The following is a 21,251-nucleotide window of genomic DNA, read 5'->3' on the forward strand; positions in this document are numbered from 1 at the left end:
GGACAACACAGGCATCCCTGCTCACAAGAGAAAATGATTGGTTTTGGATGACATGCAAAATCTTGAATGTTTGCTTGTTACCACACTGGAATGACTAGGGTCAATCAAGGCTGTGTGGTCAGACGAATTCCCTTGCTACATTTCATCTCCAGCAAATTACCCACAGATGTGAAGATAATTTACAGAACAGTTGAAAAACTGTTCAGTCTACACCGCATTCAACCCAAAAAAAAAAATCACTCCAACCTGAGTCATTGAGCTCCAGTATGCATATGACCTGTGATCTGTGCTTACTCGGAAACTGAGCTCCAGGTCATTGTCAACTACTTCTTTGAAGTGTATGAGAAAATGGGGCTTTTACTAAACACCTGGAAAATGAAGGTCCTCTTCTGATCAGCTCCCACAGCACTGACAATTAAGATAAATGACAAGGTCCTGGAAAACGTGGATCTTTTCTATATAGTGGGGGCCTCCTCTTGACGAAGGCAGACATAGATGAAAAAATTCATCATTGCCTCCAAAGTGCCAACTCAGCCTTCAGCCCACTGAGGAATAAAATATTTGAGGACCACGATCTCAAACCAGAGGCTAAGGTCATGGTTAACCGGGCAGCAGTGATCCCCACACCCCTAAATGCATCAAAGCCTTGCACAACCTACAGAAGCATCTCAAAGCACTGGAGAGGTACCACCAAGATCCTCCACATCCGGTGGCAAGAAAGGTGGTCCAACAGCAGCATCCTCTCCAAAGCCATCATACCCAACATTGAAATGCTAATCACTCAAAATCAGCTCCTATATAATAAACCAATAACATCAGATTGAATAGGTCAGCACAAGTTAAGTGAATGACTTTAGTCTCCATGAATAACAAAGCATGACATAAATGCACCTGCACCAAGCTTCAAAATGAACACAAGCCATTCTATTCTTTCCTCACACTAATTGCCCATGATGGTTAAATTGACTTTCTTTTCCCTATCCCAGCGCTTTTCCTAGATGCAAGATGAGGACCAACATTGCAACAGCTGGTTGACTGCTTTTGTGGCGGCCTTCCTCATTTTGTAGTTTTCACTTACAAGAGGCAACTAGCTGCATCCCCAGAGTTTGTTCACTTGCAGTTAGGTGTCAGTTCTTATCTACCACTGGTATAGTGCACAGGGGGCAGTCCAGGGGCCTGGTGTCACTGTCCTGACAAATGTCAGTATCAAGCAGCCCATCTACTATTCCACTGAGTTTTGGATCTCCATCTCCACTAGCAAGCTAGCTGGTCTAATGCCAGCTATTAGATTTAGAAAGCCCCAAGCCACCAATATACAGCCTGGTTACCAGAGTAAGGCAGCCAGTATCCACGGCACTGCCAATAGAGCTACGTTTCAATGGAGATGGAAACACCTATTGGTCCCTGGGTGCTTCTTAGGTGAAGGTTTGCTGCAGATTCCACGTAAGTAATCTGCATTCTCCATTGATATCCGTAACAAAGAGAAAGCTTCTCTGACGCTGCAGATACAAAAGCCACACACCTGTCACATGTTGACAGCCCGACCTCATAGGATGCATGTAAGTGTAATGCTCCTTGAATGTCCTCCTTTTTAATAGGTACTATGAATTCTGGGTCACACAACTCTGAAACCATCCCCACTGGGAAATTGACACATTTGTCAATCCTACAGCACTCATGTGCTCTGTGAGTCACTAGCTGCAGTATCCACATTAACACTAGGTTAAATTATCTAAGCAGGTGTCTGGGAGTAAAAAAGCAAGTGATGCTACTGTGAAAACGAGGGGCTGGTAACAGTGCATCTGGGAACAGGATGTAGGTGCAGGAATAGGGATTTCACTTTGACTTTCTCTCCTTTTTCACCACCCTTCTTACTTTTGTAATCCTGATAACCCATGAGGAAAACTTCTGTCTCTATACCTCCTCCTCCACATCCTCCGTATCATCTAACCCAGCTTCCCCATTTGCACCCTCTCCTACTCTTGTAGTTTTGTAGTGGACCTCAGAAAGCAAAGGTACAAGCTAAGAATGGGTAGGTATTGCTACCTTAAGGATCCTGGGAATGGGGCGATTGTGTGCTGCTTTACAAGGATACCGCAGTGAATTTGTAGATGTGCATGCATTAATCTGGCACCACACCACACCCTCAAACTTGCCATACGGCTTCCCCATCAGCAAAATGGCTTGCTCCTCATAGGAGGTGAGCATCTTAACGTCAGGAATGTTTGCTGCAGTGTCCTTTATCTCAAGGACATTTTGGGCAAATTTACTCTTTCAACAAGATTGAGTGAATTAACTAAAAACTAGCAATTGAAGTCCATCTTCTAGATAAAAAAACCTATATGTGAGATCCACTGCTATCACCTTAAAAGGGAGAACTGAGTTTTAAATTTCTACCTGAAAGTAATTTCTGTTTGTGGAGACGATGATGCATCACAGAAGCTCCCAAGTAAGGGTCTCTTTAATTAAAGTACAGTGTGAAGGGTTAGATGTGGAGCTATTCATATTAGAAAGTGAAGACAGTGCTGGTATTCAGGCTGCCCAAAGAAGAAGATGGCCAATAGTAATTGAACTACTTTGTCTTCCTCCATCAGATTACTGCATGTTTTGTGCCACTGATCTGCAGTTTTGGGGCAGAGAGTTGACACTCTGCCAGTGCCACTTCCCTCCACATGGTATGTGGCACATTTTTCTGAGGCTTCCTCCTATGGGCGGCCAGCAGTCTGTCTTTCCTTTGCCTAATATTATCCTGGAGGGTGTGGTAGTCTGTTCCTCTCCATTCTCCATAGGGGTAGGTGATGGTGTGATGGTATGGTCCCTGGACTAGTAATCCAGAGACCCGGGATAATGCTCTGGGGACCCAGGTTTGAATCCCACCACAGCAGATAGTGGAATCTACATTCAATAAAAATCTGGGATTAAAAAAAAAGGCCTCATGATGACCATGATTGTAAAAACCCATCTGGTTCACTAATGCCCTTTAGGGAAGGAAATCTGCTGTCCTTACCTGGTCTGGCCTACATGTGACTCCAGACCCACAGCAATGCGGTTGACTCTTAAGTGCCCCCTGAACAAGGGCAATTAGGGATGGGCAATGAATGCTGGCCTAGCCAGTGATGCCCACATTCCATGAAAGAATTTAAAAAAAATTCTCTTGTCCCTCTATTGGCCAATAGTGCCAGATCGTCCAGTGTGACTAACTAATAATGAGCAGTGTAATACTAACACTTTGCTGCTCTCTGTTGCAGCCCCAGCCTACCACCACAATCTTATGACAGATTTGTATTTGTCTTTCTAATTTCCAAGTCACATTAGCAGGTTAATCTAATTTTAAACAGGACTTGTGCCAACAGATCTTCCGACTGATTTGCTAATGAACTGATGCATGAAATTTTTGGTGGATTTTGTTTGGTGGAGCATCAGCAGGTGCAATATCTGGAATTATGAATCAATAAGTCTCCCATTGAATTTTGATTTCATGTCAACCCTGCATCTGAGTAGCCCACTACTGATATTAGCACATATGTCAAAACCATAAGAAGTTTTACAGGGAATTATATGTATGCTAAAATGTATCACCTTGTAACAGATCTAAACATTAAAATAAAACTCTCATCTATATTGAGCAAGAGCTCCTTAGGCATTCACACTAATGGAATTCACTCTAAACCACCTATTCTCAGAATAATTTATGAAATTTGGAGGTTTATTTTGGTATTACTAAATGTTTTACCACTAGGATCGAGATAATTTGATCACAAGGTTTTTTTGCAGTTAGGTTTATCAGTAAAGAGAATATTGCCAAAAATATTTGTAACTGCCTAAAAAATATAACTTGATACCTCAGAAATTAAATAAGGCTTTTGGAACAAAAAAAAATACCAAAGCAAAGAATGCTGATGTATGCCTAATGACTGAATGGCAGTAAATCCAGTGCTGTATGCAAACAAAGCTTCCCTAATACTGTCGGTACTAAATATGGTGTCATCAGCATTCTCTATGCAATTGCACTGGAGCATATATAATGAATATTACAAACTATAAATAAAAGGAAGTTGATCTAATTGTAGCAAGATCAGCATTTGGATAAAACCACATATTCAAATTTAAAGGAAATTTTCTCTGGAACCACAGTGTGCAGCTGAACTCTAAAATGTTTGGGTTTTCATTCACTGAACTTAACACTCCCCCATCAGTGTGTTTGAAGGCACGGGGGCTCATAAAATGCAGCACATGGTCTGCCCACCACTTACCCACATGCCCCTGCTCTGTCTCCCATTTTAAAGGGAGGTGGTGGAAGTGCCACTTATCCTTGGGTCTATTGACGCCCTTACGTGGCCAATAAAAGGCCATTTAAGTGCCTCAACCCACCCTGATGCTATTTTAACTCTCCTGCAGCAGTGGGAGGCCCACACCAGGTGGGTAACCTGGCAGCTTTTATTACGTGGGCTGGTGTTGGGAAAGGGTCAGGACATCCTTTGGGGATCCCGTGCCCATTGAAGACACTCCCCCAAGGTCATATCACCGCTTTTACACTCCCCTCCAGCCTCTCAAACTCAGCACCTCCAACCCCTCACCCACTCCCTGGCCCTGGCAATACCCTGGCGGCCTCCGTTTGCTCCACTGCTCTGCAGACTGCCTGTTGTCCCAACAGTGGCACCACTCGAACCTCACACTGCTGGAGCTACAGAGCTGCTGGCCAATCCAATTGGCCAGAAGCTCTTTAAGGCGGCACTTCCTCCCCAGATGGTGGTGGAATTCTCACCCTGAGCCAATTAACACCCCACTGACCGTAAAATGGCCACAGGGCAGCCGACTTTTCAGCCCAGTGTGGGAGGTGAGGAGGGGTGCGTGGGGAGTGCAAAGAAACCACGCCCTGTAAAATTCAGTCCATTGTATGGCTACTACATCGAAGGAGGCCATTCAGCCTGTCATTTCCATGCTGGCTCTCTGGAAAAGCAGCTCAGCTAGCCCCACTCCCCTGCCCTTTACCCGTAGCCCTGCCAATTCTTTTCTTCAGATAATTATCCAATTCCCTGCCTCCACCACAATCTCCAGGCAGTTTATTCCAGATGTTAACCACTTGCTGCATAAAAAGCTGTTTATACGAACATACAAATTAGAAGCAGGAGTAGGCCACTCAGGCCCTCTGCCATTCGATAAGATCATGGCTGATCTGATTGTAACTTCAGCCCCACATTACTGCTTACCTCCCGGTAGCCTTTCACCCACTTTGTTTATCAAGAATGTATCTAGCTTTGCCTTAAAAATATTCAAATACTCTGCTTCCATGGCCTTTTGAGGAAGAGAATCCCAAAAACGCACAACCTTCTGAGAGAAAGCATTTCTCCCCATCTCTGTCTTAAGTGGGTGACCCCTTATTTTTAAATAGTGACCCCTAGTTCTAGATTCTCCCACAAGAGGAAACATTTTCTGCACATCCACCCTGTCAAGACCCTTCAGGATCTTAAATGTTTCAACCAAGTCACCTCTCGCTTTTCTAAACTCCAGTGAATACAAGCTTAGCTTGTCCAACATTTCCCCTAATAGAACAACCTACCCAATCCAGGTATTAGCCTAGTAAACCTTCTCTGAACTGCTTCTAACGCACTTATGTCCTTCCTTAAATAAGGAGACCAATACTGTACACAGTACTCCAGATGTGGTCTTACCTGCACAACAGAAGCATAACCTCGCAATTTTTATATTCAATAAACAATAACATTCTCAGTAACATTCTATTAGTTTTCCTAATTACTTTCTAGACCTGTATACAAGCCTTTTGTAATTCATAGACTAGGGCACCCAAATGTCTCTGCATCTCAAAGCTCTGCAATCTCTCACCATTTAGATGATATGCTTCTATTTAATTCTTCCTGCCAAAATGGACAATTTTACATTTGCCCACATTATACTCCATTTGCCCACTTACTTGATCTATCTTCATAACTTACTTTCCTGCCCATCTTTGTGTCATCAACAAACTTGGCAACCATACCGTTGGTCCCTTCATCCAAGTCATTGATATAAATTGTAAAAGTTGAGGCCCCAGCACTGATCCCTGTGGCGCATCATTTGTTATATACTGCTAACCAGAAAAAGACCTTTTTATGCCTACTCTCTGTTTCCTGTTAGCTAGATTATCTTCTATCCATGCCAATATGTCACCTCCTACACTTTTATTTTCCACAATAACCTTTGATGTGACACCTTATCAAATGCCTTCTGGAAATATAAGTACAGTACATCCACTGGTTCTCCTTTATCCACAGCAATGTGACTCCTTCAAAGAACTCCAATAAATTGGTTAAACATGATTTCCCTTTTTGGTTGTTTTTCCCAACAAAACCATGTTGACTCTGTCTGATTGCCTTCATTTTTTCTAAGTGCCCTGCTATAATATCTTTAATAATAGCTTCTAAAATTTTCCCTATGGCAGATGTTAAGCCAACTAGCCTTAGTTTCCTGCTTTCTGTCTCCCTCCTTTTTGTATAAAGGAGTTACATTTGCTATTTTCCAATCTCATGGAACCTTCCCGGAATGAAGGGAATTTTGGAAAATTAAAACCAACACATGAACTATCTCACTAGCCACTTCTTTTAAGACCCTGGGATTAAGTCTATTAGGGCCTGGGAATTTGGCAGCCCGCAGCTCCAACAATTTGCTAACTACCATTTCCCTGGTGATTGTAATTTTCATGAGTGCCTCTGTCACTTCCAATTCCTGATTTACAGCTATATTTCTAGGATGTTACTTGTATCCTCTATAGTGAAGACTGATGTAAAATACCTGTTCAATTCATCTGCCATCTCCTTAATTTCCATTATTAATTCTCCAGACTCAATTTCTATAGGGCCAACACTCACTTTGTTTACTCTTTTCTTATTTAAATATATATAGAAACTCTTATTATCCATCTTTATGGCCAGGATTTCCTGGTCAGTGAGTGGGGGGTGCCATGCTCACGGACACGTAAAATGACGTGCGGTGATGTCGAGTGGAACTCCTGATGTCACCGTGCCCCATTTAAATTTTCAGGTAGGCTGGGGCTCAACAGAATCAGCTGTGTGCCTGCCAACCTGTCAATGGCCAACTGAGGCCATTGACAGAGTCATTGAAGTAATTAATGTACCTGCCCATCCAACCTTAAGGTTGGTAAGCAGGCCAGGAGCCCTAGACTAGTATTAGAAAAAGCATGAAACCTCATCCACAGGCAGGATGAGGTTCCAAGTAGGTTTAAATAAATGTAATTAAACTGAATTTAAAAGTGATGGACATGTCCCAACTCATGTGACAATGTCACATGAGGGGACATGTCAGGGAATTTTTTTTTTCTCTATTTTTAACATTTTTTACTGTAGAGCAGATCTCCCTGAGGCAGCACTTAGCCTCAGGGAGATGAGTGTGCTCTTTTGTGCGCACACGCGAAAGAGCGCACTCTCAGTTTAGGGCTTCCCCCCTTGCCCGCACAGGTAGCGCATAGCGATTCCATGCGGATGTCATGCTGGGGGGGCCTTAATTGGTCCACCCAGGTCAAATGGTGGTGCACCCCCGGTTGGGGGCTCTGATTGGTGGTGCACCTTCACACGTCCGCTCTTCAACTTTCCCTCACCTGACGGGGGGAGAATCCTGCCCTATATTTCTAGCTAGCTTTCTCTTGCACTCTATTTTTCCCCCCTTATTAATCTTTTTGTCATTCTTTTATATTCTGTCCACTCTTCTGACCTGCCACCCATCTTTGCACAATGATATGACTTTTCTTTAAGTTTGATACTGTTTTTAACTTTTTTAGTTAACCTTGGATGGTGGGTCCTCCCCTTGGAATTTTTATTTTTCATTGGAACATATCTATTCTGTGTATTCTGAAATAAGCCTTTACATGCCTGCCACTGCATCTCTATTGACTTATCCCTTAACGTCATTTGCCAGTTCACTTTAGCTAGTTCTGTTTTCATGCCCTCATAATTGCTCTTATTTATGCTTAAAATACTAGTCTTGGACCTACTCTCTTTGTCCTCAAACTGAATGTAAAATTCAATCATATTCTGATCGCTGCTACCTAGGAATACCTTCAATATGGAGCTTATCAATTAATCCTATCTCATTGCACAATACCAGGTTTGGTATAACCTGCCATCTGATTGGCTTGAAGATGTGCTGTTCTAGGAAACTATCCAGAAAACATTCTATAAACTCTTCATATATGTTACCTTTGCCCAGCTGATCTTTCCAGTTTATATGTAGATTAAAACCCCCCATGATTATGGCCGTACCTTTTCAACAAGCTTCCCTTATCTCTTCCTTTATAGCCTGTCCTACCATGTAGTTACAATTACAGGGCCTGTACAGCACTCCCACAAATGCCTTCTAGCCAGTATCATTTCTAATCTCTACCCAAACTGCTTCTACATCTTGGTTTCCTGAATTTAGGTCATGCCTCTCTAATACCATCATTAATTAACAGAGCCACCCTCCACCTTTTCCTAGCTTCCTGTTCTTCCTAAATGTCACATACCCTTTAATATTCAGGTTGCAATCTATGTCATCCTGCAGCCATGTCTCTGTAATGACTATCAGATTGTACCTATTTATATTTGTGTTTTCAGTTCATCATGATACCTCATGTTTCCTCATGATACCTTTGGATCTAGCCTTTCACTGTAAGTCAGTGTCCACTGGTTCTCAACCCTTCTGCATATGGGAACAGCTTCTCTCTATCGATTCTGTCCTGATCTGTCATAATTTTGAACACATCTATCAAATCTCTTCTCAACCTACTCTTTTCCAAGTGTAATAGACGCAGCTTCTCCAAGGTATCCATGTGAATGAAGTCTCTCATCCCTTGTAAATTCTTTTAGCACCCTCTCTAGTGCCTTGATGTCCTTCCTACAGTGTGATTTCCAGAACTGGACACAATACTCCAGTTGAGGCCAAACTGGTGTTTTATAAAGTTTCACAATAACTTGCTTGCTTTTGTACTCTACACCTTTATTTATAAAGCCTGGAATCCCGTATGCCTTATTAACCACTTACCTTAAGTACGAAAAAATATAATTGTTTTTGGTGAAAGGCAATGAACCATGTTTACTGCATACTGCAACAGAGATTATTTTTATACATAGAAACATAGAAAATAGGAGCAGGAGTAGGTCATTCAGCCCTTTGAGTCTGCTCAGCTATTCAGTAGTTGCGGATCCTCTATCTCAATGCTGTACTCCAGCACTCTCCACATACCCCTTGATGCCATTAGAGTTCAGAAATCTATTACCTTCTTCAATACATTCAGTAACTTGACCTCTGTGTGAAGAAGTTTCTCCTTATCTCAGTCCTAAAGGGCCTACCCCATATCCTGAGATTGTGACCCTTTGTTTAGACCTCCCAGCCAGAGGAAACATCACCCTGCATCCAGTCTCTCCATCCCTGTCAAAACTTTATATATTTCAATGAGGTCCCCTCTCATTCTTCTAAACTCCAGTAAATACAGGCCTAGCCGGCCCAATCTCTTCTCATACAACAATCCTGCCATCCCAGAAGTCAGTCTGGTGAACCTTCGCTGCACTCCCTCTATGGCAAGTATATCCTTTCTTGGGCAAGGAGGCCAAAACTATACACAATATTTCAGGTGTGGTGTCACCAAGCCCCTATACAGCTGCAGTAAGACATCCTTGCTCCTGTACTCAAGTCCTCTCGCAATGTAGGCCAAATACCATTTGCCTTCTTAACTACTTGCTGCACCTGCATGCTTGCTTTCAGTGACTGGTGTACAAGGACACACAGGTACCTTTGTACATCAACATTTCTCAATCTATTACAATTTGTAAAATACTCTGCCATTCTGTTTTTCCGATCAAGATGGATAACTGCACACTTATCCACATTATATTGCATCTGCTATGTATTTGCCCACTCACTCAACCTGTCTAAATCGCCTTGAAGCCTCTTAACACCCCCCTCACCGCTCACATTCCCACCAAGTTTCATGCTGTCCGCAAACTTGGAAATATTATATTTGGTTCCCTCATCCAAATCATTTGATATATATTGTGAATAGCTGGGGCCCAAGTACTGATCCCTGCAGCACCCTACTAGTCACCATCTGCCACTCTGAAAAATACCCATTTATTCCTACTCTGTTTCCTGTCTGCTAACCAATTCTCAATCCATGCCAATATATTACCCCCAAATCCCATGCGCTTTAATTTTACAGAGTAACTTCTTCTGTGGGACTTTATCAAAAGCGTTCTGAAAATCCAAATACACCACATCCACTGGTTCTCCCTTGTCTATTCTGTTCGTTACATCCTCAAAAAACTCCAGTAAATTTGTCAGACATGATTTCCCTTTCATAAATTCATGTTGACTTTGTCTAATCTCATTGATATTTTCTAAATGTCCTGTTATCAAATCTTTTATAATAAACTCTTGTATTTTCCATACCACTAAGGTTAAGCTAACCAACCTGTAATTCCCTGTTTTCTCCCTCCCTCCTTCCTTTTTAAATAGCGGGGTTACATTTGCCATGCTCCAATCTGCCAGCACTGTTCCAAAATCTACAGAATTTTGGAAGATGACAACTCACGCAGCCACTATTTCCATGGCCACCTCCTTTAGTACCCTGGGATGTAGATTATGGGGCCTTGGGGATTTATTGGCTTTCAGTCCCATTAATTTCTCCAGCACTATTGTTTTAGTAATACTAATTTCCTTCAATTCCTCCTTCTCCTTGAAGGAGACCCTTGGTTCCCTAGCATTTCTGGGAAGTTATTTGTGTCTTCCTCCATGAAGACAGAACTAAAGTAGTTGTTTAATTGCTCTGCCATTTCCTTGTTCTCTATTATAAATGCTCCCATTTTGGATTGTAAGGGACCTACATTTGTCTTTGCTAATCTTTTTCTTTTTACATACTTATAGAAGATTTTACAGTCCGCTTTTATGTTCTTTGCAAGTTTACTCTCATACTCTATTTTTGCCCTCTTAATCAATCTCTTAGTCCTCTTTTGCTGAATTTTAAACTGTTCCCAATCCTCAGACTTGCTACTTTTTCTAGCAACTTTGTATGACTCCTCCTTGCATCTAATACTATCCTTAAGTTCTTTTGTTAGCCATGGTTGGGCTGCTTTTCATGTTGTGTTTTAGTGCCAGAAAGGAATGTATAATTGTAGCTACCCATACGTTAGTTCCTGAAATATTAGCCACTGCCTATCCACTGTCATGCCTTTTAACAAAGTTCCGCAATCTACCTTAGTCAACTCACGGCTCATACCTTCATAGTTTCCTTGAACTTGTGTCCCCTCGTGACTGACCCTTCAACTAAGGGGAACAACTGCTCCCTATCCACCCTGTCTGTGCCCCTCATAATCTTGTACACCTCAATCAGGTCATCCCTCAGTCTTCTCTGCTCCAACGAAAACAACCCAAGTCTATCCAACCTCTCTTCATAACTTAAATGTTTCATCCCAGGCAACATCCTGGTGAACCTCCTCTGCAACCCCTCCAGTGCAATCACATCCTTCCTATAATGTGGCGACCAGAACTGCACACAGTACTCCAGTTGTGGCCTCCCCAAGGTTCTATACAACTCTAACATGACCTCCCTACTTTTGTAATCTATGCCTCGATTGATAAAGGCAAGTGTCCCATATGCCTTTTTCATCACCCCACTAACATGCCCCTCTGCCTTCAGAGATCTATGGACACACACGCTAAGGTCCCCTTGTTCCTCAGAACTTCCTAGTGTCATGCCGTTCATTGAATACTTCCTTGTCAAATTATTGCTAATTTGGTTTGCCCAGTATATGTGTAAAGTCATTCATGATTACTGTAGCACCCTTGTTACATGTGTCTCTAATTTCCTGTTTAATGTCATCCCCCACCTTATCACTACTGTTTGGAGGCCTATAAACAACTTCCACTAACGCTTTCCACCCCTTGTTGCTTCTTAGCTCCACCCAGACTGATTCTACATCTGGATTTTCTGAGCCAATATCTTCTCTCACTATCGCACTGATTTCATGCTTAACTAACAACACTATGCCACCTCTTTTTCTTTTTCGCCTCTCCTTTCTAAATATTGAGTACCCTTGGATATTCCGTTCCCAGCCCTAGTCACCCTGCAGCCATGTCTCTGTAATTGTAATCATATTGTACCGTTTAGATCTATTTGTGCTGTTAATTCATCTAACTTATTGCGAATGCTGTGTGCATTCAGAAACAGTGCCTTTAGACTTGTCTTTTTAACATTTTTGCACATTTTTTTTGTACTATGGCCCTGGTTGCTGCTAGCCCTTGTTTCCTCTGCATTCCACTGTTGCTTTCTATTTTTCTGTCTTTCATTACTATCTTTGTCTCCTCCTCTTGTGTCTCCCCACTCAGGTTCCCATCCCCCTTCCAGTCTAGTTTTAACCCTCCTGGACTGTACCAGCGACTATCCCTGCGAGGATATTGGTCCTGGTTCTGCTAGGGTGCAACCCATCCAGCTTGTACAGGTCCCATCTTCCCCAGAATTGGTCCCAATGCCTCAGGAATCTAAATCCCTCCCTCCTACACCATCTCTCCCACCATGCATTCGTCTGGTCTATTCTGCTATTCTTGATCTTGCTAGCATGTGGCACTGGTAGTAATCCTGAGATTACTACCTATAAGGTCCTGCCTTTTAATTTATATCCTAGCTTCCTATATTCTGCTTTCAGGACCTCATCCTTCTTTTTGCTGATGTCATTTGTACCGATATGGACCACGACCTCTGGCTGTTCACCCTTCGGAATGTCATGCAGCTGCTCAGTGACATCCTTGACCCTGGGCCAGAGAGGCAACAAATCATCCTGGTGTCACATCTGTGGCCACAGAAATGTCTATCTGTTCCCCTTATGATAGAGTCCCTTATCACTATTGCTCTCCCACTCTTTTTTCTTCACAACCCCCCACCCCCTGCCATGCAGCTGGGCCATTCCCTTTCTGCCTGTGCACTCTTTACCTGCGATGTGACCACCTCACTGTACATGCTATCCATGGAAACCTATATTATAGAGCTGTTAATAATGCTTCGCACATTCTACTGAACTGATTAAGTGGCATAAGCATTGTCACATTTACTTTGTCTTTCCCTATTGGTTTAACAGTCTTACATGTCTCCTGTCACGCATTGATGTAGTTACTCAATATAGCTCAAGCATTGCAACCATAATCATAAGCCCATATAGCCTTGCAAGGAATCTTTGCCAGAGGAAATAACAGTGACTAAACCCAATAAAATCATAGGTAACTGGGTAGACAAGAAGTACCGTGGTCACTATTCAACCATAGAATTTCAACCAAAGTCTTCAGTAGATAATAGAAAAGGAGATTCCTAAGAACTATGAGTCTGATGACAAACAACACCTCTTAAATCATATTCACAATTTAAGAGGAGTGAGGATAGTGACATTTTGTTGGTGCTGCAGGGCTTTTGAAGAGGTGAACTTTCTCAAAGTTCAGGTCTTAGCTGCTGTGCGGTGGGGATGTAGGTAGGTTTGTCTAGAACTTCTGTTATCTTTGAGACTTGCAGCCCTTCATGAGAAATCGTAAGTTGTTCAATCAGCACTTCATGACATTTTGACTCTGATAATAACTGTGAGACAGGAAGGGGTAAAATGGAATGAGAGGGAATGGGAAGTGTGGGTGGGGCTGCGATTAGCATGAGGATCTGTCAAATTTAAAGGTATGACCTGATTAATTTTTTTGTGCGTGTTTCCTGTCTGCAGCCAACCAGATTGAGAGGCTGGCTTGCTGTTAGCAAAAAAGCAGTCTAAGAGCTCAGCTGAGGTAAGCTGGCCATTTGCTTCTTGGATCTGGCCCTTCCTACCTTCCTTCAGCTGCCAGTTGTCCAGGAAACTTGACCTCGAGGCACTAAAAGGTATTACTTTTGATAAACTGGAAGCACGCAGCCTCAATAATTTCGTGAACTGCCTCCTGATAAGTGGGTCTGTCTCCCACCCCATCTCCGGTAAAATGGGAAGTTGGGGTGTTGGAGGCAGGTTGGGATTAGGTTTTAGATTTTTGAATTTAAATCTCAACTAACCCCCCCAACCATTGCCAAACATCTAGGGGGTTAAAATTCCCATCACTATTTCTGCTAGCCAAACAATTACCATCAGGCTAAAAGCAAAATACTGTGGATGCTGGAAATCTGAAACAAAAACAAAAATAGCTAGAAAAATTCAGCAGGTCTGACAGCATCTGTGGAGAGGAATACAGTTAATGTTTCAAGTCCGTATGACTCTTCATCAGAACACAATTACAATCAGGCTGTTTGTATGCTAAAATTAACTTTGTTCTAAACATGTGGAAACTTCTGATCGAAACAAAAGCCTTTGCATAAGGAAATATTTCTCTCCTTTCCTGAAAATACTGGGCTGGAGTTCTGCAGTCTCCCCGACTTCATGGACCTTTAAAATGACGGGACCCGCTTCTGGGATTTCAGGCCCCATTCCTTGCGTCTCTAGTTTTCATTAGTGCAGAATAAGGGTGGAGACTGCGCAGGTCAAGATCAATATAAGCACACACCCTGCTCTGCTGACTTGGCTGCTTCCATTTTGGGCAGTGACATCTCCTAGACCTCCACAATTTTTGTGGAATCATGCAAGCTTTTCAAGGGCTAGTGGTTCATGGCCACTCAGAGGTGTGATAAACCATTGTTTGGATGAGGGACCCTTTTTAAAGGTAAGTTCAAAAGGTCTTACACATGTCCCCTTGCCAAACTATGTCCCCCCCATGGCCCCTCACACCCTCCATGCAAACCTATGTCCACTATGTCCACCCGCCCCCAACCCCCATGACCCTCATACCCAACATGCCAACCTGTGCTAGTTCCATGACTATTCACCCAGTATACAGTCTATACAGAATGATGGAATCCTACTGTAACAATAACATGTGTGAAAAAGCTTTTAAAAAAGTAATTCATTTATAAAAATTGCTCTTACTAAAGCCCTATAAAAATGTCAATTATCCAGATCCTTTAAAGTATCAGTAGCAGACATTGCAACCACTTGAAGCCTCTTTATCTTGTGTAAATGAACATTGTGCAATTGACAGAATAGATCAGAGAGAAAGAGCTGTCAACTAAGTAATGTTTTCCCTGGGGTGCAGCTGTTTCAACAGAGTAATGGATGTCTGGGCTCTCAGCCAAGAATGCAGTAAAAGCAATTTTAGGATGGAGGGTATGGGAGGGGGTGCATTAGGTGGCATGAGTTGGCACAGATGGTGCATTGGGAGTTTGGGGGGGGGTGAGGGTTGAAGCCTAGAGGACTGTTTCATTGATTTGATTGTAACTGGGACGAAGTCACAGAGCACAGAGGTGGGCTTTTAAACAGCTTGCCTCAGCACCCAGCAGCCCCCGTGTGGCCTACAAATTCTTTCTGGGGTGGTGGGGGTCTGCCTCCAGTTATCTCCTCCCATCCCAACCCAAACCTCCCCAGAATGAAAATCCCACTTTTGTATACACTTTCTCCCAAGGCAGGTGTACCAAGCTGGGAAATTTCCCGATTACTGCTATCAAAGTTGAAAATACATCCCACTATCTTTTGTTGGGATATGGTGCAACCCCATTATGATGCCTCAGAATCTGTAAGACACCAAGGTGAAAATTTGTGGGGCATGAGAGCTGTTACCTGGGGTGGGCGGGGGGGGGAGGCAGTGTGGTGGGGGAAAGGGGAAAGGGTGCGAGTCGCTGGGAGGTGGCGGGGAGGCTTCAGACAGAGAACTTGTGCAATCATTATTTTGAGGAGCGCTAGAAGCATCTAAATACTTGCAAGGACCCGAACTAAAATTTAATACATTGTAAAATCTACATATTAAGTTGTACTCATGCATAATTAACTCTTTCTAATTTTCTTTAAAACTCTCTATAATTCTACATAAAATCTTGAAGTTCCATGTCTGCTTATACAGAACATTTGATATACATGACTGAAAACTACATGCAGAATCAGATTTTATGATAGTCACCACACTAAGGTTATACACAACAGAAAATCTTGGTGTGATATACAGTCATAAAGGCTTTTCCTCCCCTACAAAAATATTATGGCTCATAAAACTTTTAGTTAGCATATACTTTCTAAAATTGCATATGTGTATCCCTCAAACTTAGACTGATTAGCACAAGCTTTAGCAGTTGGAATGACAGGAGAGGTGGCAATCTTTTTGCATCTATCTTAATACCCAGGTTACGGTTTGTGTTGGTTTGACATTGGTCAGTAACTTGAGGGAGTTGATGAAAAGGCAAGGTTTGTATAAAAAAAGACAGCTATCTTTTCATAGGCTTTTTTTTTGCAGTAGCAGTGAGGTGAGAGTGACTGCCCTTGATGTTGAGGCAGCATTTGACTGAGTGCGGTATCAAGGAACCATATCAAAATTGGAGTCAATGGGAATCAGGGCAAAAACTCTCCACTGATGGGAGTCATACCCAGCACAAAGGGAGATGGTTGTGGTTGTTGGAGTTCAATCATTTGAGTCCAGGACATCACTGCAGGAGTTCCTCAAGGTTGTGTCCTAGGCCCAATCATCTTCAGCTGTTTCATCATTGACTCTGCCTTCATCATACGGTCAGAAGTAGGGATATTCGCTGATGATTGCACAATATTCAGCACCATTTTTGACCTCTCAGATACTGAAGCAGCCCGTGTCCATATCCAGCAAGACCAGGATAACATTTAGGCTTGAGCTGATAAGTGACAAGCAACATTCACGCCACACAGGTGCCAGGCAATGACCATCTCCAACAAGAGATAATTCGACCATCGCCCCATGACAACAATGGCATTACAATTGCTGAACCTCCCACTAGCAACATCCTGGGGGTTGCCATTGACCAGAAACTGAACTGGACTAGCCATATAAATACTGTGGCTACAAGACCAGGTCAGATGCTAGGAACTCTGCAGCGAGTAACTCAACTCCTGACTCCTCGAAGCCTGTCCACCATCTACAGGCCCAAGTCAGGAGTGTGATTGAATACTTTCCACCTTCCTAAGATGAGTGTGGCTTCAACAACCATCCAGGACAAAGCAGTCTGCTTGATTGGCACCCCATCCATCACTATCAACAACCACTCCCTCCACCACTGACAAACAGTGGCAGCAGTGTACACCATTCACGAGATGCCCTGCAGGAACTCACCAAGGCTCTTTTGACAGCATCTTTCAAACTTGCATCCCCTCCGCCTACAAGGACAAGAGCAGCAGATAAATGGGAACACCACGACTTGCAAGTTCCCCTCCAAGCCATGCACTATCCTGACTTGGAAATATATAGCGTTCCTTCACTGTCGTTGGATCAAAACACCGGAACTACCTTCTTAACAGCACTGTGGGTGCATGTACACCACATGGACTGCAGCAGTTCAAGAAGGCAGCTCACCTTCTCAGAGGCAATTAGGAATGGGCAACAAATGCTGGCCTAGCCAGTGACACCCACATTATGTGAAAGAATGAAGAAAAATGTAAGGATTTAAAGGGGCCTCAAGCTCTCAGAAATCAGTCAGAGCTCCATGGCAACCATTGCTGCCTCAGATCTTGCGACCCCAAAATTCACTTGAGGTCACGACACACATTTTGGGAAGTCTTGCTTTACTGCCTCACCTAAGCAATTATTCCTCATGTGTGAGCCCAAATAGTATGCAGAGGAAATTTGTAAAAATATATCTAGATAATAATATTACAACATTCCAGGTAAGCTATAAACCAGAAGGAACTTACAGTTAGTCATTTTAAATCACAAAATTACCTCTGTATTATTCAGATTTATTTGTTGACGATAAATAGCTGATGCTGTCTGTAGCATCAAACCATCAAGTAGAAACATTTTCATGACTTATTCTATCTAATGTTTTGATAAATTTCATAATGGCTCTCAGTGAATAATATTTCCTAATTTAGTAAAATCTGAATATCCATGAAAACAATCTGGCAAGTTGCTGGTCAGAGTAAAATTCAGCTGTGGAAATATTGTTTGATATTCTGGATCCCAGTTTTGAACCTTAGAAGGAATGAAAGTTATATCACAGATAGGGTACTACCAGTTCTTTATACGCCTGAGACAGAGGCTACAATCTCTATATTTGTGGAAGATGCCTCACACATAAATTATAGAACAAGTACTGTTCAGTGAGTTTAGAATTGCCATCTATTTGCTCTTTTTAAGAAGCACAAGTTAAGCATTTTACTATCTAGCTAAATTTATCTTTGAGTACTGCTTATTTTTTAATAAACCTGATTTATAGAGATTTATGTCTACTAAGTCTGGGTCACACCATTTGACAAACTAGGATCGATTATCTTCACAGTCTGGGCTGTAATACATCAGGGCAGACTGCCTGCCTTTATAGAACCTGCCTGATTTTTATTCCACTAATTGCAATGGAACAAAAATCAGACGAGTATGTGGGTCTGTGTTCTGTCTTGTCAGATTACCGCTCAGTGATGAAAACAAAAATGTTCCCAAATGTTTTAACTTACTAATGGACTCTCCAAAGGTTAAGACAGCTCCTGAGACATCTACTCCTGCAGAAAGCTATTATAGTAACAAAGGTGTTCTTTTTAATCCCTGGCAGATAATGGGCAGAATTTTATGTCCCACGAGCGGTGCGCGCCCAACTAGATCAGGCGTAAAATCGCACGAGGTGACATTGTGCACCCGCTTGATATTTTGCTCAGCAGGCTCGTGCAAAAGTCAGAAGCACGCCCACCGACAACTCAGCTGGCAATTAAGTCCGTTAATGACGCAATTGTCTGCAATTTTTCATGGCCTGTCCAATCTTACGGTTGGCTGACGGGCAAATCAGCCAGGCTGCCTTTACCTTTTTCATCAAACTTCACCCAAGGGCGGGATGAAATTTCCGCTAGGAAATAAAATTAAAATAAGTACCTAGGGATAGCATTTTAATGAGGTATGCTTTCAGGTGCTTCATTGTGATGCATGGACATTTTTTTGCAACTTTTTTATTTCATTATTTGCAGGTCTTCAGCTCCTTGAGGCAAATGTCTGCCTTCAGGGAGCTCTCTCACAGCGCTCACATGCACCCGCGGTGACGTCATCACCTGCCTTCTTCTGGCCCCCACCTGGGCAACGCTGAACTTTTCAGCACGCGTTTCACGCTGGCTGGCCGCCCATTTCCTGGCTGATCGCGCATGCCCGACAACCAAAAAATTCAGGCTAATGTGTATATAAAGTCACACTCAGGTTTGTAGGGAGGAAAAGCTTGCTTACAGGAATCAGATACTGCTGAGAGAAATACTTGAGTAAAAATTTAACATGAGGAGTTTAAAACTCTGATTCAATTAAGTTGGCACAGAAACATTTTGAAACTGCTTTAGACTTAGTAAGGAAAGAATTCACAATGATTAAAGGAGAAAGCGAGTGTAGAGAAAGGCTTCCAGTTAAAAATACTGCCCAATGCCAATAGAATATGTACTTGCAAATGATGTTGGAGGTAGGTATGCACTAGTGGAAGATAAGGAACACTTATTGAAGGTACTTGTAGAAATGAGATTGGTTATGAAAAAAATCACAGAACTCAAAGTGGCTAAATCATTGGTTCCTAATAGCATATATCTGAGGCTGTTGAAGGAAATCAAAGAGGAGTTAGCAAAGGCTCTGGCCACATTTTTCAATGCTCCATAGAAATGCAATATGTGTCAAGGAACTGGAGTGTTTTCATTGTAACACACCTGTTTAAGAAGGGAAAGAAGTATAAATCAGGTAATTAAAGACCAGTTAATCAGACATCAGTTATGAGCAAACACTTAGGGTTCATAATCTTAGATTAAATTAGTGAACATGTATGGAATAAGCAAGAGCAGCCAGCATAAAATTGTTAAGAGCAGGTCGAATTTGATATGTTTAAAGGACAGGGAAATTCCTCAGAGTTTTTCCAGGGCTATTTTGCTGGAAGTGCAGTAGAAATCTTGTTTGTGTAAAAGTAATGCCAGTGGAGGAGGACATCAGTTCTAAAGAATTTCCTGGATGTGAGGTTTTATTAAAGAAGTGTCTGATTGTATAGATAAAAAATAATGCATGACATGTGATCTATATTGATATTCAGAATGTGTTTGATAGGGTGTCTCATTGAAGCCTTATTATAGATATTCAAATGTATGATATAAAAGCAAATGCAGCAGCATGCATTAAAAGTTGGCTGATGAACTAGAAACAGAGGGTTAAGATTAATGTGTTTTGCTTGGATTGAGCAAGGTTGAGAATTCTGTACCCCAGAATTGAGTCCAGACCAATAAAGTTAATTGTTCACTATTTGATGGAAATAGCAAAATTGAGGTGAATTATGCAGTCTCAGCTCCAATTATTTATCAGAGCACAAAATTTTTCATTGCTTAGAACTCCATGGCACCAGTATTTCACTGAGAAAGGTAGAGTATAGTCACTTAGGAGTACAGAACTTGAGTATCGCTGAAAAAAGAGGTATGTCTAAGCTTTTTGTCTTGCACTCATCAGGACACTTTGCAGGAATACCAATATAAGGGCAAAAACAACAATTTATACAATGTGAAGAGAGTACTGATTGGTTGGCAAGTGGCATTGACATGGAGAATGCACCAGTGACAGTGACTGACAGTTAACTGTCAAGCATTGTTTGAAATTTAAACCGGGCAGCTTGACTCTGATTGGTCAAGGCATTGCCCTGAGGAATGAATCATTGCTGTTTTCCCCTAATATTGGTATTCTTGTGAAGCGTCCCAATGAGTGCAAGACAAAAAGTTTAGACATGTCTCTATTGTTAGCAATACTAAAGGTTGAACATTCAGATGATTTGAAATGTTATACTTTTGATGTTATGGCACATTGTTGGAGAAGAGTAAACAAAATTTGATTCTACCCCTGGTCCTTGCAGCAGCTGGCTTTTAAATGCTGATTTCACTGCTGGTGCAGAATGAACCGTATTTCACAAAAATGAAGCAAAAAATTCAAAATGGACAATAGTCAATGCTACGATTGTAGTTATAATGGGTATACACTTTGACATTGCTTTATTTAGTAAAATCTTCTACTGTGACTCTTACAAATTTATGACAACAGATGTTAACAGCAAGGAAATGAAATTATTCATTGGAACAGGACAGGCAGGGCATCAGTTCCATTTAATGACCTCCTGAATTTAAAATTATGCGTTTAATCAGAGGATTTATTCTTCCTGTATCTGTGTTGGTACTCATGTAAAACAGGCATTAGTACTCAATGGAGAATTTACAATCTGCAAA

At 42.0% G+C, this 21,251-nt stretch overlaps 1 protein-coding gene across 1 annotated transcript in view; it reads right to left on the reverse strand.

The window, feature by feature from the left end:
- Positions 1 to 21,251, reverse strand: part of mcf2l2 (MCF.2 cell line derived transforming sequence-like 2) — a 273,896-nt gene that overhangs the window by 51,568 nt on the left and 201,077 nt on the right. The gene's annotated exons all lie outside the window — the stretch shown is intronic.

Source organism: Carcharodon carcharias, chromosome 2 (genome assembly GCF_017639515.1).
Source record: "Carcharodon carcharias isolate sCarCar2 chromosome 2, sCarCar2.pri, whole genome shotgun sequence".
Classification (NCBI taxonomy): Eukaryota; Metazoa; Chordata; class Chondrichthyes; order Lamniformes; family Lamnidae; genus Carcharodon; species Carcharodon carcharias.